Raw genomic sequence first — 19,857 nt, 5'->3', positions numbered from 1 at the left:
CTATGAAGTTCACTAGTAACTGCAAATCTTCTGTGTTTACCAGCAGGCTGGATAGCTGGCTTCAGGACTGACTTCCCAGATTTCTCTTAGGTCTGAGCATTAACCCACAGAGCTCATTGCTTTCGGTTTTCCTCCTTGTATGGAGGGCTCCTGTTTTCCCTGTATATTTGGACCTTTATGTATTAATGCCCTGCAGCTCATAACCCGGTTTCCCCTCTCAGCAACAGAAGCTAAAACCTTCTTCACAAGTGAGTCTGCCCCACCACAACCTGTTAACCAACAGAAGCAGGTAGCTGCTTACAAAGTACTTAGTAATCTGTTTCTAACACACCCCTCACCAAAAATTATTTAAGTAATTTGAATGAAGGGCTTAAGTTTTAAACCAAGCACTGATAATTCCTATAGCTTTTTCTTGTATGGGTCACAGCACATGAAAACAACCCAGACGATTCATCTTGAATGAGCCTCAGCAAACCATCAGTCAGGAATCCTCAAAAATCTCACAGAACACCAGAGGGTCTTTCATTTCCCATGTTTGGATTGATTCAGGAGATCTATATACGGACAGGAAACAACTGCACACCTTAAACAATTTTATCAGGAATCACACGTTCTGAGAAAAAAACTCTACTGCCAAAATTATTGCAATTTAACCCTGAATTTGCAAGGAATGAGTTATAAACCAAGAAATCCGAGACAAATAGTTCACTCATTAACAGCGTGCAAGCGCACAAAACCACCACAATCCAGACAGGAATAGTTCAAAACCTGCCACGGCAACAGTGCATTAAAGCCAGCTATCAAACCCCATTCCTCTCCACTAGCTGATTCACTTCGCAGGAATAAAAATATCAACACTCCCCATCCTAGCCCCATTTTAATGCCAAAATAGTTTTCAGTAGTATGCTTAGAAAATAACCCGTAGGTTGTAGAGAAGAGAATCAATCCCTGTAGACTGTGGTAATATGTTGATAAGCATGGTATTTGTTTCACCTTCACCCCTGTTAGCCTCTTCAAAGGTCTAGATTTATGGGCAACAGCATCTGCTCCTCTCAGAGGGGTTTTGCAGATGCATAGCATTAATCTGTCACTTGATTTTCCACTTGAGCTAGTATACACAAGAAAGCACAAGAAGAAGTACGGTATGTTGGTAATGACTCCCCAGTGATATATCCATACATACTTTACAATGGAATGTGACCCCTACGCAAATGACGCTCTTATTCCCACAAAAGCTGCTTCACATCCAGTTGGCTTCTTTCCTGAGCGTGAGCAGGAAGTGCAGCAGGGCAGACGTACACAAGACAGCCTCAACATTATAATGGCCTCAATATGGTTTTTGGATTTACGACCAAGTCATCCCATTAGTATATAGCCTTATTGTAATACAATTGTAAATATAATTATGTGAGATTAAGGCTATCCTTCAGCAAGGACAGCTGTACAGCACTAGCAGTTTATTCTTACCTGATACAACATATGTTACTGTATTCACATATTTTGAAAAATTAAGAGAAACATCTGTGTCACATCACAGCCGCATTAAACATCTGCTACACATTTTCTCTGATGAGGCTTCTTGCTCTGAGTCCATACTTATCTTTCAGATTTACCTTACATAGTTTTGAAGTAGTCATTTCTTTCAAGAAAAACATTTCTATTGTACCACGTTGTTCTAATACCACATCAAAAATGAAAGCAACACAACGGGTTCAAGAATTGCATTCTTTTCTCTGTCTGAAAATATCCTGTATTCATCATCGTGCAATCCTTTGTTTTAATTAATGAGAATTTTTTAATCACTTACGTAATGTTCAACATCCTTAGCATTCAAACATCTAACAGTAGCATATTCAGAAAGTAATTCATATTCAATTAGCTGAAATCCTTCACTCGTACATATTAATCTTCATTTTCTAAATCACACAGAAAGGTATTTGAAATGCTAGGAGTGGTTTGATCTTACTGAAAAGTAAAAATGTTAAGATGATTAGATTCTGAAAGCCTTCTGGGAAATAGTTTCAAGATCACTGATGGTCAAATACTTCCTCCCAGGAACTCTAGTTCCTTTGCTGAGAAATCTGGCTTTAAACAGTATGGCGCTATTACTCGTGCAGTCATATAAACCAGATTGACAGTTTAAAACCTAAACTATCAAATAGCATAGCAATTACTCTAAATTTCAAAGCTAAATTTTTAAAATATTCAGGATTAAAGCACAATACTGATATTGTTGCTTTTAAACTGCAGTAGACATTTCTTAACAGAAAATTATCAGTTGCGCCAAAATACATATGGTGGGAGGGACTTCCTTGATCACTGGGGTGATATTTCCCTGAAGTCTTAAACATACATAGTAGATACTAAACCCCTCCAAAATATTTAACAGCAATAGATTCTGCTCATGCATCCATAACAGTTGAAAAACACTCTGAGCTTCTAATGTATATCTTTAGTATAAAAGATGAAAAAAGCCTTTGAGCATTCAACAAAAATAAAGAACAAGGGGATCTTATTAATGCATATAAATACCTAAAGCATAGGAGTCAAGGAGGTCAAGCTCTTTTCAGCTGTGCCCAGTGACAGAACAAAGGGCAAACGGGCCCCAAACTGGAACACAGGAATTTCCTTCTCTGCAGATATTCAAAACTCTACTGGATGCTTTCCTCTGCAGCCTACTGTAGGGAACCTGCTTTAGCAGGCAGTTGGACTCACTGATCCCCAGAGGTCCCTTCCAAGCCCTACGATTCTGTGATTTAGTGACACTATAGGTCATGTACTGTCAAGGAATTACAGTGAAACAGGTGAATTGAGCCCAGGAAATCAACTTTACTCTGTAAAACAGAAGAAGACAGAAAAACAAAAATCCCAACAGCCTCTGTCAGTCTAAACAAGGAGAAGAGATGGGAAAAAAATTCTTTACTCCCTTCAAATCTGACAACTGCAAGCCAGATGGTATTGCCATGCACAGAGGGAAAACATAAACAGGATCCTGAAATTTTTCTCAACAAACTACAGCAGAGCATGCTCAATCTCCCATCTTTAGTTCCCAGAAAAGACAAAACAAAGAATTGAACTGTAATGCAAAAATAAGAATGCATGAGAGGACAGGGGAAGGAACACTTGTTAAACTTTCCATATGAATAGTAGCAATCTTCTACTCACGTATAATTGATCAGAAACAGAAGACATTTAGTTTAACAAGTCTTTGCAATCCATTTAAAAAATTCAAGAATCAAGTGATGTAACTCTTTCCTTGAATTTTTCAAGATCTATTTCAGATACTAGGTTTTCTAGCCTTTTTCTCTACTTTAAAGTTGATTTCATAACTTCAGACCTGCACTGGTTACAAATTCAGCACCAATGCTGAAATAGAAGTGAAAACTATATAAAAATCGCATAAGCATGGCTTACTTCATCCTTAATAATGGATAGGTTTAACATCATCCATTAGCACAAGTATTTGAAATCTATAAACATAATTATATTTCAAATTAAAAACAGAAATTACTACAAAAATTTCACACACTGCTTCCAAAAATTTGGTGACGTGACTATAAAGATCACCCGGAACAAAGCTTTAAAAAGGCACCTCAGAAAGTATAAGAGAGCTAAACAGAACTTCCCCCAGGGAGCTCAGTGGGTGCCTTTTCCAGATAACAATCCAATTCAAAATTTTGAAAATATTCCCATAATCTCTTCCAAGCCAAATAATCTCTCCCATCAGCCCATTCTCCCATCGCCTGAGGAGATACGGGCTTTATCTTAGTTTTTCACCTTTGTTCTTCTATGCTACCTTTATCCTGAGTTGTAACGTTGCTTCTGATTTCCTGTTTCCTCCACGAACAGAAAAATAGGCTTTCTGTGAATCTTCCAGTCCTATCTTCTTACTTTCCTGCCAAAAATAACTTATTTCAGCAAGCCCACCAGAATCATCACAGCTCAGAATTAGCAAGGCTCTGGTTTTAGCCTGTTTAAACAATATAACATTTGATGATGTTACATATGCAGCTGGTCTGAACCAAAACAAAACTACTCACATGATCTGTGTTAAGCTGCCATCTTCACAGACATTAGTCTAAATTCATTATGTAATCCACACTGAGTTTCCTTCGCTATTTATTCCAAATGCTTAACGACTATCAACGTACTCAACTATAGTTAGAAGATGAGATTTGCCATGAAGAAGAATTTAGCCTGAAAAATCTTTATTCTTTAGGACAAGTTGGAAAAAAAGTGATTTTATTTTCTGTTCCAGCACTGAATTTCTAGTTGGTCAACTAAAAAGTGTATTTCCCACAGATGTAAACATTCTGAGTGCATATTAAAGCATACATACTTCAGTACCATTAAGCAGCACGTTTCAGAAACAAACAGACTAACATTAAAAACATACGGAAACTGCCTTCAGAAGCATCAAATGGTTTAAAAAGTCACTTCATGCTCAATATAACTATCAGGTGCCTTACATTAGGACCCTTAAAATTAATCTGAGCTCTGTACGTCAGTTTTAAAAAAAGAATTTCAGTTTATTATACACATACATCATCACAAATGTTATTGGAGATTTCCTCTAGTAATCTGACCCATGCACAACTTGCACCGCATGCTATTCATTCAAGAGATCATAAGGGGTACTACAATCTTCTTATGCCAATTCATTTCTGGGCAAGGTATTAGCTTGTTAAATAGACTGCTACAAACCTACATTGAATTATGTATCCAGTATTTTTGAGCATTGTCTCAAAAAAGTAAACAAAAGGCATAGCATTTGCCAACTCTGTACTATTATACTGAAAGTTATTTTAGATATTGGATGGTCTGACGAGTTTTTATCTCTTAGAAAAACACAATTAAGAGCTTTAGTCTCACAGCAGGTGTTAGTGCTTGTTTATATTACAGGACTGCCAAGGTTTCTCTTTCTCAGTAGATTGTTCTTCTAATCTTACTTCAAATATTCTCCTTTTGCTGTTGGCAATGCAAGTATCAAGGTCATGCATCAATATACATGAGCTGTACACAGCTCCATTTCTTCCTCCTCTGAGAGTGGAAGTTCAGAAACTCTCCCCATACCTGGCACAGAGCTCTTGTAGAGGAGAATTCAGAACCTACATCTGCTTTAGTTTTAATAATGCTAGCTTAAATATGCCAATGGGAGTTGAAAAATTGAAACAAGACACATTCAGCTTGTGTCACACCCGGTGCTCCCTTCGCCAAGTCCACTCTTCTGCATTAAATGCAAACCTTTCCATCCATTTCCACCCATGTGACTGAGCACCTGGGGCACTGACCTTGGGGTCAGTCCCAAAGCAGCTGAAGAGAGTAGCTGGGACAACAGACCAGAGGAGCTACCCATAACTAAACCAAGATTTGTTCTGGGGAAAAACAGGAACCATCACACACCTACCCTGCAGGAATGGATTTCCTGGAAAACCAAACACAGCAAAGAAAGATGCCAGAAGCAAAAGCAGTATCTAAAAACATATACAGGAAAGATTGCAGTTTGAAAGTGATTGACAGTACATTATTATAGGTGCTTCTCTTAATCCATGGGCACTTTGGATTTTTGTGGCCTTTCCTACTTTAGCTGCTTTCCTTCGAGCAAGCAGCAAGGATTTTCTTGAGACATTACAGGCCACGGTCTATGACCATCCTTTTGTGGATCAAACAGTATATCATTTATTCTTACATAAGAAATTTTCCTATTCTCTCTTTCATGCCTGAACTTCCTTATATTTATTTTTCATTCATATTCACTGTTTCATGACCATTCCGTTTTTTCTCTTCCTCTCATGCCCACCAGTTTTCTGATCCCCTTTTCCACCCTCTTGCCTCTTACCCATTTCCTATTTTAGCATTCCTTAACAGTTCACAGATCCCTTAGCTACCCTTTCTTCTATTCCAGACTGTTCTACTCATTTTCATCCAACCTCTGTTTCTAGCACCCTCTTTGCCTCTGAATAGTTGTTCTTTTGCCCCCCCATTCTTGACAAACCAGTCCACTTATGCTCACAATGGTAATGCTTATGACAGTGGAGGCTAACGAATAGAGCTTTCCCTGTTTGGCACTGGAAACAAATACCCTATTCTCTTCCAACTGCTCCCTCTGCGTGCATCTTCTGCTCACCGCTTCTGGTGCAAATACTCCAAGTTATTTACTGCTTTACAGCTTTTATTCTTGCACAGGGATAACGTTTGGGAGAGAAACATAAATAGCTGCCCCCAGAATATTTTATGATGATCTTTCTTTCAGCCTCCTTCAACTCAAGTGTTAGGATACTGTCAGATGCTTTATCTTAATTTTGTCACTGGCAAGCAAATTCCTTGCATGTAACTTCCAGTGACAGGAATTTAGAATTTCTGCAACAGCCAACCATAAACAATTAAACCACTGCATTCAAATGTGTAACTTCTATTTCTGCTCCAAATTTAGAGAAAGCTCCTGTGATTCCTAAATACATTGTTTTCACGTAGGCCTGCACACAAACCAAGCAAAATAATCCGCTGCTTGCTTAGCATTGTGTGGAGTCGGACCTAGATGGCCTTCATGAATTCTGGGCTGTTAAGAATTCTTTCAGTTAAGTTTACATTCTAAACGCTGAAAGCTTCCACAGTTCTCCTATTTCACTGGGTAACCCACTTTCCTGGCAGCCTAACATTCTCAAAGAACCTTTTTTTTTTTCCAGTCAGATATCCCGAAATATTCTCTTCAGTCTTCCCACTACTCATTAGTCATTCAGATATCAAAAGCCCTTTGGCCCATCCTTCTCCTGGTTTCACTTTCACCTGCAAATTCCTTTGATTTTTCATTTTGCAACTTTCATATCTTAACGCCCGTCAGCTTTTTCACCAGTATCTCTCAATTTACTGTTACTCACAGACAATATTTTTCCTTCTTTTATACATCTTCAACTATGCAATTGAATGTAACTACAGTCTTTCACTTGTCAAGCGTCATCAACTGTAAATACATATTTTATATTTAATCTCAGGATGTGCAGATTGAATATACTTATAACCTCAACATTATCTCTTTGTATGGTAGATACTCAAAATGTATCAAATGAATGAGGAAAGCTTAATGTTGCTTTGTCAAATACCAGCTCATATTTCCTGAAATGCTCTTCCACAGCCTACAAATTTCCATTTTACTTAATTTGTTATGAATTATTCCTCAATGATCAGCCCAACAATCTGAGGACTTGATCAAAAAAGTTACTTCATATCAGTTTTTCCTCAATTAAACAAACCAAATTGCTGCTCAAAAACACTTGGCCTTCTTTATTATGAAATCAATCTTAAAAGGGTTTTTAAGATCACAGAAAAATGCCAACTCCTTCGCTTGAGTAAATAACGAAACCTTGTTCTTCAGGACAGCCCTCGTCTAAACTTGTTTTCAGATTATTGTTCTTAATATATTATCAACTTAGATATCATCCCACGTTAACACTCTATATCTTTCTATGAGTTTTAATAATACTGCTTTTAGGTTTAATTTAACTTGCCCACCTTCCAATTGATGGAAGATGACCAATTTTTTCTTACCAGTATACAGAAAGCATAAAAATGACTTATTGTGCTATTTTCCAAGTAAGCTACTATAAAAGATAACGCTTAGACTAGGTAATACGCACTGTAGTTACTATACGTAAACCATTTATTAACTTACGCACACCAAATGGAACAGATGCTAACATCAAGCATGCCGTCATAAAATCTTTCCAAGCAATTCCGTATGTTTATCCTGATTTTTTTTCCTTAAAGTGTATTCTGCATCTATTGTAGCAGAAAGAGAAATTGGAAGCTTGACCAAAAACTTGCAAAAAATCCTTTCCTTTATTAGCAGAAATATTGCTATGCACAACGCAACATACATTCCCCTAAATTATGTTTTCCACTGAAAATCATAATGACATTTTAGCCATGTGTTTACTTACCCATTTCTGAATAAGCTCTCTTTTGAGACATTCACATCTCATAACAGCAACTTTCATTAGAAGTTTGGGATTTCTTCACATCTTATTTGACCTAAAACAGAAGCCAAATGCAGACCCATCTAATGATTTTCAGCAGTATTCAACCAGTGAAAATCATTTTTATCAATATTGTTATGTAATGCATGATTTTAAATTATCTATTTTCTAATGGTGACCCTTTGTCAGGACATGAACCCATCTAAATTTATATGTTCATCCCTGCTTAATTTTGTAATTTCAACATAAATCCTTAAATCATGGAAAAGTAAAATAGGATGTGAATTTGAAGCACAACATGCTAGTGTCTCTAATAGTGATTTGGAAGAGAATTTTGGTAGTTGGCTATATTCAACAGCATCTTCGTAAATTCCTTCAAACTGAAGTGAAGTACCGCAACAGGAGATGCCCATTATTGTCTCTATGTTCCTTCTAATAACTTCTAGCCAACTAACATGGCTTTCAAGAAAGCCAAAAAAACAACCCTATGAAAAATATATTATCATAATACAGACCTGGATGAATTTTATTCTAGGATTCAAAACAAATAGGCCATACCAAAAATAATAATGCTAGCACTTGAACAATCCATTTAAGATATTGCTTTTTCTTTTTTCTTATTTTTTAAAAACAAACATGCTTTCATTGTATGTGCTACTATGGCTTCAAGGTAATGTGACCTCTTCTGTTTCTTGGTGCTTTCTTTTTATTAGCACATGTGAAAAGCGTTGACCTTGGAGTCCTTAAAAATAATATCTTCCATTTGTCTGTGGGTCATGTAAACACAAAAGCTTACGGGATTAACACAAGTGATAAAAGCTATGTCATATAAGTGTTTTGTTTTTGTTTCGCAAGTGTCACTGTAAAGGTTAAGAGTACTTCATTCACCAGTGTATTTCCAGAGTGCTTTTAATAGCTTCAAAACTCATGGTAAAAGCCAAACATTTTCTAAATAATAAACTGAAAAACATATTAATAATAAAATCAAGGGCCACACATATGGTGACTGCTGATCAGATATGAGAGGCTCAATAACAGGAATTCTCATCCACTTGGAAGTGGAGAAGTTAACTTTCATACAGTCTATTCAATAAGAATTACTTCTGACTTTCAACTGCGTGGATTTTATTTCAATTTGTGATCAATACCGCATTTCATCACCTAAAATCTCAGTTGTTTAGTTTCCTTAAAAGAAACTTTGCAATCTTCTGCTGCAGACCAGACCTTGAATGATATAACTCTTCAAAGCACAATGCCTTTCAATTTCCTTCAAAAGAATTCAAAGCCAGACTTGTTCCACCACCAGGGTGAGGGAGGGAGCAAGCAGCAGAGTGCTTATGGAGGGGAATATCACAGGCTTTATGTGACCAGGAGGTTAGATTGATGCTCTCTTAAAAGAAATAGAGCTGGAATGATGGAGGTGTGCTGACCTGCAGGAGCCAAAGTAACTTCCAGCATTTGAACTACTTTTCAGAAGCTCTCACACATTACTGTCCGTGTGCTCCAGTTCATTTTTACTGGCCTATCTTCTGGGAAGTTGTAAAAGCGGAGAACGGCCTCTCTCTACAAATGAAGATACATTTCTTCTGCTTATTTAGACTTTATGCTGGGGTATGAAGGAAAAAGCAGAATTCAGCATTCTTTATCACACAAGGGTCTGACTTGAATCTCTTAATAAAATTTACATCTGCGTCTTTCCTCTGTCAGCAGTATTAGAAAATGTGCTCAAAGCCATGAAAGTAAGCGATGCTAATGGTAAGTTAGTGTTACGAAGGCTATACTGTGAATCACTAGAGGCTGGCTGACGGCACCAATAAAATTCTCTCTGAACAATAAAGAAGAAACCACATAAGCGATTTATACGTTGCAGTTTGGGAAAGCATAAAAATATGAATTTTAATATCTCTAAGCATAAAGTCAAAGGACTTGGGCTTGATAGAGAATTACACTTGCAGATTAATTTTACCTTACTCCTGGAAGTGCAAGCTACGTGAGCACCTCTAAGTAAAAACTGTATATTAACACATGAGATTTAGAGAATTGGAAAGAAAGGCAAGCTTACTTTTCGTCCTCAGCATAGTCTTCAAGAAAATGAAAATATAACACTTCACATATTTTTTTATTAAAGCATTCTAGCACATCACCCAATACGTCCTTAAAATAATAACTGTTGCTACTCAGGATAGCAAGGTTTATTTCCCTCAGTACTTGAAGTAGAAAAGACACATTTCTCCAGGCAATCATGGAAAATACTTTCCTGATTTAAAAATGAAAATAGTCTTGTTAGCATTTTCACCAAGTGGAATATCTGAACAGAGGTGTAAAACTGCCATATGCATTAGAAAATATTATCCTTCAGCTAGCAACTCATGCTGTGAAATGAGAACCGCAGGAAAAGAGGGGTTTGAAGAAAATCTGTACTCCTGGGCAGCTCAGCTGCATCCAAGATAACACAGTGAGGGTTCCTGTATGTCCCAGCTTTTTACTCTACACAGCAAGGGTCAATTTCATAGATCAGATTTCACAATAAGAAATAAATTAAATCTAATCCCTTTAGAAGTCAATCAGTGCTGCCTCAAAATCAAGTAAAGGGATTACCCTGAACTAACTGAAGCTGAATGCTTGCAATGGTTCAAAATGCAGCTTTTCTATCATTCCTGATTATTCGTGCTTTGAACAAAACACAAGAATCAAAAGTTAGTTCTTTTCCCCTCCTATTTGCTGCCTGTATCTCCTTTATAGAACTTACTCTACACGATCCTTGACATCAGAGTAGGATCAATTCCTGAAAGAATAAAAGCACTCAGTGGACAGGAAGGGAAATACACATGAACGTGAAACTCAATTTCCTGTGAAGTATCTCCGCTCAGTGCAACTGAAGCAACTGTACTCCAGGTTTACATAGAGCTAAACTCTCAGAAACGCAGCTACAGTCTTAATTAGAACCACTACAATAATGACAACTAAAACAGTCATACAGTTCCAATACAAATCACAGAACTTGAATTACAGTCCTCCAATTTGTTTCATGCCACAGCCTACAAACATAGAAGGTGAATGAAACTCTTCCAATCATATGACTGATGTAAATTCAGTTAACACAGTATAAAACAAATTATAAAAACTTCAAGACATCCTAAGCACCAAATGCAATTTTATTTCCTGAAGCAATGCTGCCATCTTGTGAGACAAATATTTAAAAATGAAAATTTCAGTGTTAATCCCAAGTGATTCGGAATTTGAAACACAGAGGTAAGCAATCAACATCGATGTGAAGTGGAAAGTAAACTGAGCCCAGAAGACATTTCCTCTTCCACCACACAAAGTAGGGATGACCAATGCTGTCCAAGAACTAAGAATTCTTAAAAGCAAGCCCTGCCTTAGGTTAATTCAGAAGCAAGAACATTCAACATTGCAGTGGTAAATTCAAAACTAAGTGAACTCGTATTTCAGGTATGAATGAGAGCAGAAGAACTACGTGCTGTCTGTGTTAGAAGTCAGTAAACTGCACTTCCTTTCATTATTTTCTATGTTCAGGTGTTTATCTCAGTTCTCAAAGTTAGTTATAACCACCCTTGACATTGCGGATGATGGGACTGAGCGGAGGCTAAGGGAACAAAGTGTAATTATGAAAATTTAGTATTATTCCCTTTTAATGATATTTAAAGTCTTTATGAACCAAACCAAATGGGGACTGTTCTATATACAGCAATGTTTTCACTTGCGCTTTCTCACCAGGAAGCCAGGCTATGTATTAACATCATTCATTTTTACCTGCCTCTAATTAATGAGCACACACAGATTTTAAGGAAAGAATGATGACCACCTACAATTGGTCAAATTTAACTGCATGGACCATAGCAATGCTAACAGTTACTACACCCAGAACAAAACTTTCTAATCATTTTTTTTCCAGCTTGAAAGGTCACTTGAACAGATGTTACACACCTCCAGCAGGAATCTGCTTTCAAAACACAGAGTAGCTTTAGTTAGACCAAAAAATACTGACTTCTTTTTTGTGAATGGACTACTTCAGTTTTCTATACCTATGTTTAAAATTCATAATGTATAAAATGAAAACTAATAGCATTGTAATGAACAGATGCCACAGAGCCTGCATGTGTATTCAGCTTTCACCTGCAAATACTGAAAAACCCTTAAGATTAATTTTGTTAGCATATCTAAAGATTTCTTGAGTTGCTAGAAAAAAATTGCTTGCTCTTTTTGGTTGCAAGATCCATGCCTTTTTGCGAACACCTTCACATCAGAAACAGCTTCATGCTATTTGAATTTACACTTGTAGCTACAGGCAGTAACCTCTCCTCTCTCCCACTACGGAAATTTGTTATATTATAAGGAGTCAAAATAACTCCTCATATGTGTTACTAAAATGAAACTCTTCCCTCCCAGTTAAAAGGGCTGGCTAGTAGACAGAGGAATGTTGGTTTCCACATCATTGCAACACAATTCTAGCTCTCTGTCTTAAAGCTCTGGATCTTCATTTTTACCTTTGAAATACAGTAGAAAATAAATTTGCTGTGCATATTTAAGTAATACAGCTTTTTATACAAATCTAAAACGTTTTGATATCCTAGAACGAAAGGCAGCACAGCCTCAGTTATCAGACACCAGCACTTACTAGCTGAAGACTACGTGTAGCATAAGTATTAGCTCGCATCACTACCCCAACACACTTCATGTGAGCCAAGAACACCTTTCCTTCTTTCCTAATCCTGAAAAAAAACCAAAAAAAAACCCCCAAAAAATGGGTGGAGGAGCAAGAAACCTAGGATAGATTTTCCAAGATGAGCTCTTTGTTAGGAAACCGTAAATCAGAAAATCTAACTGTACATAATTAGACGATGTTGTTGTCTGAATCAGATTGTCTGAATACACAGCAGGATCTGCTCTTAGTAATTACTCAGCAGCGTACTCAGTCAGGAGACATTCTACTTGGTTCTCCTGAAAATACATTGCATTCTGTTCACTAAAGCACTGCCCCTGATTTTGTGAATTCCACATACCTAGTGTCTGCAGTCTCAAAATCCAGTTTTCATTTATTCTATCTGAACCACTGCCTAAAATCATGTTTAATGAGAGATTAGAACATATTATATTTCTCCTTTCTCTATTACCCTGGATCCACAGATAATAGTCTCTCAATCTTTTGATGCACTGCATCACTGTTGTAATTCTTGTTAATATGAATGTGTCTGGCCTAGGAACAGAGCAGATACGGGGAGAGAATTGAGATGAGCTGACGCGTATGCATGACGATACCTATGTTTGAAAAAAAAAAAAAGTGCTTATTATGTTTCCTGATATTGGTTATCTGAGAACTTCAGATTTTTATCTTTTTTGGAGTTTGAGAGCTTTTAAAACAGATGACACATACAGCAGAGGTATCTCACTTACAAAGCATTCTATCAGCATTGACTATTTCCCCCAAAGGTAAAGGTTTTTGTGTCTGATCTTATTTACCTATGTATCTCACCTCTGAGTGAGTTTGCTGGATTTATTTTGCCTCTTCTATACACCTGAGCTTGCCTTGCTTTCTTGGATCAACAATAACAACAACAACAACAACAAAAAAAACCAGAACCAGGGGGTGCAGAGGCCATGTCCACAAGAACAAGTAGATCTCCTATAAAGTCTAAGATTTCTGTTATGTTACACAAACTCACATATTTGGGCAGACTAATCAACTCTCCACTAAGAATCCTACCTTAAGAAGTGGTTGGACTCTGCAGAGTCCCTTCAAAAGAAGGAAGTGATAATTGTTTTTATTCCTGCTCCCCACCCCATTCCATTTGCAGCCTCCATCTCATCGTCAGCCCTGAGAAACAGCCTCCTAGAAACCCCACCCAGCTGCTAAAACCTGGACTGCCTAACTCTGCTCCAAGCAATGCCAGAAGCTGGGGCAGCTGAGCAAGAACTGTGAGAGGTCTGGGTCACTGAGCTCTTCAGAGCTGATGCGAGCTTCTGACACAAATACTCAAGTCAGAGTTTTTTTTCTTTGCAGGCAGTGAAAGTATGTAACTCTATTTGAAGTGAAAGGGGGACGAAAAGACAAAGCTACTTGCAGTGTTACAAAATTCTACCTCTTTTTTGCTCAAAGCCTTTTTTCTCCCTCCTTCCAAGGAGTTGCAGTTACAGCTGGTTGTTGGTTGTGAAGACATACACAGGAGCCTATTCAGCCATATATCCAGCATGCTTGCAGTCAGTAGCATCTACCACCAGCCTCTTAATGCACGAGGAAAATTCAGGCGACCTGGCTGGTTTTTATTCTAGCTGCATTTGAGTATTAGCAAAATGAAAAATCACATTCTGAAAGTAAAATTACTTTCTGAAAACAGAGGAATTCTTACTAAAAAACTTCAGCAAAAAGAATGCTTTTAAGCATTTTTTCAGTAATGTAGGTGACCAATTAATAGTATCTGGATAATTTAAGATACAGCCTGTCGTTCACCCTAAGTAATGACTAAGAAAGTAGAATGAAAAGTTAAAAAACTAAAGGCAATTTACATTTTTGATGGCTAGGCTGCTCAACAACATTGATTCCTAGAAAACTGTCTTTGATTTGTTCTATTCTTCACACTTCAGGCTGGTGCCACATATTGAACTACTTTGTTTGTTTCTTGTTTTGTTACCATTTCTACCTGCAGCAAATATTACTGCTCAGCAAGTAAATATTTTTAATAGATACAGTGAAATACTCAGGAGTCAACAACCGTTGAAAGGCCTTAGCACATAAGCAAAAGCAAACTCATAGCACTTTTAGATTGGGGAAATGTAGGATATTACTTGCAGAGGAGCTCTGCAACAGTAGGGAATCTGCAGATCATATCACCTATCCAAGAGGATGACTGTAGAACAAATTGGTTGGTACTGGGGACTTGGTGTCCACAGTCTATGCGCCTTTAAGAGACTATTTCACAAAGTAATCCAAAGAGTAAGCAGTAATAACTAGGAGTTTTACTCCAAAACCACATTCTTGATCTGAACTGAAAAATACAAGTACTCTGCATCTTGTAGCAATGTAGAACACAGGGTATGGGAAAAGATGGACAAAGAAAATATCTTTGTAATACTCTTGTTCAGTCCCTGCATCTGGTTCAATTGCACCAGAATTAGATAGGAAAACAAAAGTGACTTTATGTGGAAGAGACTACGTGGATGCTCCTCTGTTCTTCACTGAGTTCTCATCCTTCCAACTGTTCTCTTCAACATGGTCCCAAATTATTGAAATATCTCTATGAGGAAAAAGGGATGAATAAGCAGTCCCTTCCACAAGGTTAGAGCGCCGATCTTCTGAGGACCAGCTAACTAGATTTATAAAAAAATGTAAGATTAAATCCTTAACATGATTAACCTTACTACAGAAATATCTGAACACTGAAATTCCACTAAGTTAAGTGCTAACTGAACAAAGAGAGCTTCTGCTCTGAAAATACTGCTATACGTGAAACATAAAATATTATCTCCACAAAGAACGATCTCAAGAGTAGAAAAAAATACCGAGAATGTAAGCTAGCACGGTGAAATTAAGTAGAACCATAGAAAATTAAGGATGCCAGCACCTCTTTTTCTGTACTTCAGTAGTAACTTTCCTAAATTCAAAAAATACATTCTTTCACCTTCTCTATTTCCCACGTTATCTTCACCTTACCTATTTAAGAACGCTTCTGCTAGCAGTTATTTCACCAAATCTGTTTATGATTAAATTGTTAAGAAGCCTCACTTAAACTGTTGTCCATGTAAGATGACCTTTTTTAGTACGGCCTTGAGTAGCGATTGGAAAGATCAACGCGATGGAAAAGGTGTTACAAAAGAGGCGGAAGGACCATCCCGATAGCAAGGTGCTATAAAGGAAGGGAAGTAGATCACTCACCCGTATCAGAAGATTCCAGACTTAAAGGGAAAAGCTTCCACCAAGAAAGGATCTCCAAACAGAGATCCTTCCTCAGTGGCAGTCATCCCTCAAATGAGGCTTAGTAAGGCTCCACCCCTTCCGGTCACACAGTGAATTGCCTTCACCTGTGCTCCCAGGGCTGACTGGGTCTTTCCTCCAGGTGCTCAATCAGTGGTTCAGGCCGTGACTCAACAGTTCCTATACACCTTGCTATTTCATCTATTCTTACCCTATTTGAAATAATATAATAATACATGTTACCACACATTTGTTCAGACAAAAAAAAACTAGTTTATTGCAGTTAATAAGTTTGTAATAGAAGATTGTTACAGAAGTTTGTACTTCAGCCGTGGTAAGTACAATAGCACAAGCATTCTACACATAGGCGCATAAATCAGCGATAACTTAAGGAACAGGTTACTTGCCTCAACACTGTGAGTGGAAAAGTCACACATAGACTGATGAAGACCACAAAACTACAGCTATGAAACTTCCTCATCTGAAACCCCATGTTGCCTCCACATCTGTTATTAATAGCAAGTACATGATTTTCTTTTCCACCAGCAACACTGAATCTCACAGATCTATATAAATAAGAATCTGAAGTTACTATATTTTACAAATTGAACAAACTGTATTTTAATACTTCATCCTTTCTTGAATACTTGGCACTTTCAAAACTAGTAGCAAGTCAGACACTAGGAAATACAAGTGTCTTATCTGAAAAATGACATCTTCAGGCTAGGAAAAGTCAAGCACCCCCAGTATTTCACTAGGACCTAGAAAAGAGAGAAGGCAAAGTTAACGGAAGAGCAGCTTATCCCTGTTCTGTTGGAGCTATGCCACAGGTATTTAAGGTTGAAGCAGAACGTTAAAAAATATGAGTGGTGCTGATTGCCACGTGAAGAGTGATACTGTTCCCTGTGGTAAAATATTGAGTTTCAAGTTTGTAGACAGCTTCATAGAAAACATAAGTAGTAACACAGAACATAGAACATAAACATAGAAAACATACAAGTAACAGTATTGTGTTTTATTGAAATAGCTGCATTTTAAAATTGAAAGTTAATGAATTCTTTTAATGAAAAAAACTAACGTCCCAAAAAGAGAAGATAAAGAAGTCTAAAACTTTCATAATATCTTTGTTATTTTTTGATTAAATTATGTTTTTTTTAAATAGTAAGAACCTTTTCATATTTAAAAGATTACACTCCTTTAGATTTGTTTGATCTAAATCCAACAAAGTTTAATTCAGTTCAACTTTACTTCTCTTATTCTCCTTTCTCAGAAAAGAAGTCAAAACATGCTAGCTACACAGAAATGCAGACTTGTCAGGTAGGCCTTGAAAAGAACAAAAGATTGGGTCTAAGTATAACCTAGATTAAGTTATTCCACGGCTTCAAAGATATCCAAGATGTACACAAGACATAAAACCAAGGACAATTCCTACAGTATTATAGAAGAGCATAACAGTTTTTAGCGTTGACTAAACCCTTTCCTATTTATTTGACCTTTCTTTCTAGCTGCAGAATTTTAGTGTAAACTAAAACAGTCACTGAAATTTTCTTCAGCTAAGAACTTAAACTATTCTCATCTCAGAAAAAAAGGTGTGTTCTAACATATCTTAAACAAGCTGACGACGCAAAAAGGAGCAGAGATATGAGTACGTTATTGTGCAGAAGGCCTGTGGAAAATACAGACCTCGAAGAGGTAAACCAAGCATCCTTCATCTCTGTTAAAGCTGTAGTAATTTCAGTATGAGTGTATTTCTTTCCAACCCACTCACTACATTCTACTGTACTGAAATAATAAGTTAGTCTTAACAGCCTCCAGTGAATGCATGTAAATACATTCCTTTTAGTTTACTCAGCAAAGGAACAAGGATGTTTTAGCGTTATTAATTTCCTGTTGTGTTTTTTTTCCTCCTGTTTTCTGGCACCGGATTCACGCATGGCATTCTAGAAAAGTCACCATCTGAATCACCTTCCACCATAAAGAAACAAGATTAATTAAGCCGTGTCTGAATATAATTTAACCCATTAAGTATCTATGACATGGTGAAAACATCATTTTCCTTTTTCCCTGAGAAAATATGAGACCCACAGGAAGATATCATTTAGTGGATCCAAATGTTTACAAATGCCTTGAAGAAATGCAAAACCATCACTAGCATCCATAATTCCTGTATTATTATCACTTGTCTAATTCTGCAAGACAAACTGAGCTCTAGCCACACTTGGAGGCAGTTTGCAAGTCTTTCTCTACCTGATAAAGGCCAAACAACAGAAAAAGTGCTGTTTGCACTGCACATGCTCATGCTGAGGAATTTTCGTTCCCCACGTTAACGTCATATTCCGCTTAGACACATGGCTCCTTTCATCATGGGATTAAAGGACCCTGCTCAAAGACCCTTGGGAAGACCAAAACTCTTCTAGAGCACGCGAGAAGTGGGAGGAGTGTTTTTTTGAGGGTTGCAGTGAGACAAGAATTTCAACGTCTATGTTTGTCTACTGAAGTACTGATCACAGTAATACTGGCAAAAAAGAAATTCAAAACTCAAAGAAATTCAAATTCTAAGTCTGGATTTACAAAGCTCTGGCCTGTGATCGAAACTACTGCATATTGCTTCCATTTTCAATTTCATGTGAAGCTCCCTTTTCCCTCAGGCCTCCCTCTCTGAATTCAAGTCCCAGGCTGTTAGTTTTCCTCTCCGGTGCTGCTGGACTAGATGACAAAAGAGACTCTGTATTGCCAGTACAGCTGTTTCTTCCAGTGGCATTTGGCTACTGGTAAACAACCACAGACATCCCTGTGCAATTTCCTGTTCTTCTCAAAACTCTCTCTGATTCTACTACCAAAACAGCTTGCAGCAGAAACTAGAACCTCCTGTCTGCAAGGTGTCTGACACCTAAAGCTGCCTACGAGATTCAGCACATTATGCTCGGTTTTCTCAGCAACAAAAGACTGCTGTGATGAAGAAAGGCAGCAGAAATGGCTCTACTTCATTTTAACATTAACATTTTGGCATTTTTGTAATGTAACAGACAATATTCTTATCAAAAGCTTTCTCAACCATCACATCAACTACCTCAGTACCAGGAAGTAGCTTCATTGTTTCTTCTTTCCTACAAGGGCCCACGCAGAAGCGTTTCACGTCTTCCAAGAATTTATTTGCAAACTGAAACAACAGAAAACTAGTTGGACTGTAGCAAGCTTGTTCTTTTAAAGATGTTTGCTTCATGATCGGTGTCCTGGGTTGGAGGATTTGTTGCTCCCATGCATCCAGGTTCTCTTTTTTTTTTTTTTTTCAGAAATTAAATCTAACCTTTTTTTCTTTTCTTCCTATGTCGCCCATCCTTTCCAGACTTGCCTTGCATTTTGCCATGCCCTTTTCTGTAGGGTTCTCTATCAAGTTAAGCTTCAAGTTTACATAAAACAAGCAAGTTTACTTTCTTCTTCTTGGTTGAACTAGGAAAGCTTCGTAAAGAGGAAAGTCATGAAATAAATATGAAAAAACACAGTGTTTTAAATGCTGTGAATCACATCATACATAGTGAATCTAGTATTCACATGCAGCTATGACATGCCATTCCCATACCTGAAATTTGCATATTCTTTCCATAAGCTTTTAGATAATGTTTCAGATAATGTTCACTATGAACAAGAAAACCTTGTTAATATGATGTTAAGAGCATACTATTAAAATAAAAATAGTCTCCCTGCTCATAGAGATGTTTATCTACTGACATTGAACCTCTTTGGATCATGATAAAAGAGGGTCTAATTCTGCTCTCAAGAAAATCACCAAGATGTTTTAAAAATAAGCAAAAGACCAAGGTATGTTATACACTCAAAGAAGCAAAACGACACGAGAACATTTCACCACAGAATTCCAGCATCTAGCTTCTTCCAACACATGGACACATCTTGTTCGCGGCAGAAAAGATTGCCGGAGTTACTTTCAGCATTAAA

The 19,857-nt window shown here is 37.3% G+C and overlaps 1 protein-coding gene across 7 annotated transcripts in view; it reads right to left on the bottom strand.

The window, feature by feature from the left end:
- The window catches only part of GALNT18 (polypeptide N-acetylgalactosaminyltransferase 18), a 321,281-nt gene that overhangs the window by 292,426 nt on the left and 8,998 nt on the right, over positions 1 to 19,857 (bottom strand). The window contains exon 3 of one of the 7 annotated variants that reach the window (XM_021400987.1): positions 7,938 to 8,028. The exons of 5 other annotated variants lie outside the window; for them this stretch is intronic. The gene's annotated coding sequence lies outside the window, so the exon portion shown is untranslated. Of the gene's footprint in view, positions 1 to 7,937; positions 8,029 to 15,864; positions 15,881 to 19,857 lie in introns of those variants that run through there. One more of the 7 variants, XM_021400992.1, reaches the window with a different exon arrangement.

The sequence above is a fragment of the Numida meleagris genome, chromosome 6 (genome assembly GCF_002078875.1).
Source record: "Numida meleagris isolate 19003 breed g44 Domestic line chromosome 6, NumMel1.0, whole genome shotgun sequence".
Taxonomy (NCBI): Eukaryota; Metazoa; Chordata; class Aves; order Galliformes; family Numididae; genus Numida; species Numida meleagris.
This window is presented reverse-complemented; position numbering and strand designations above follow the sequence as displayed.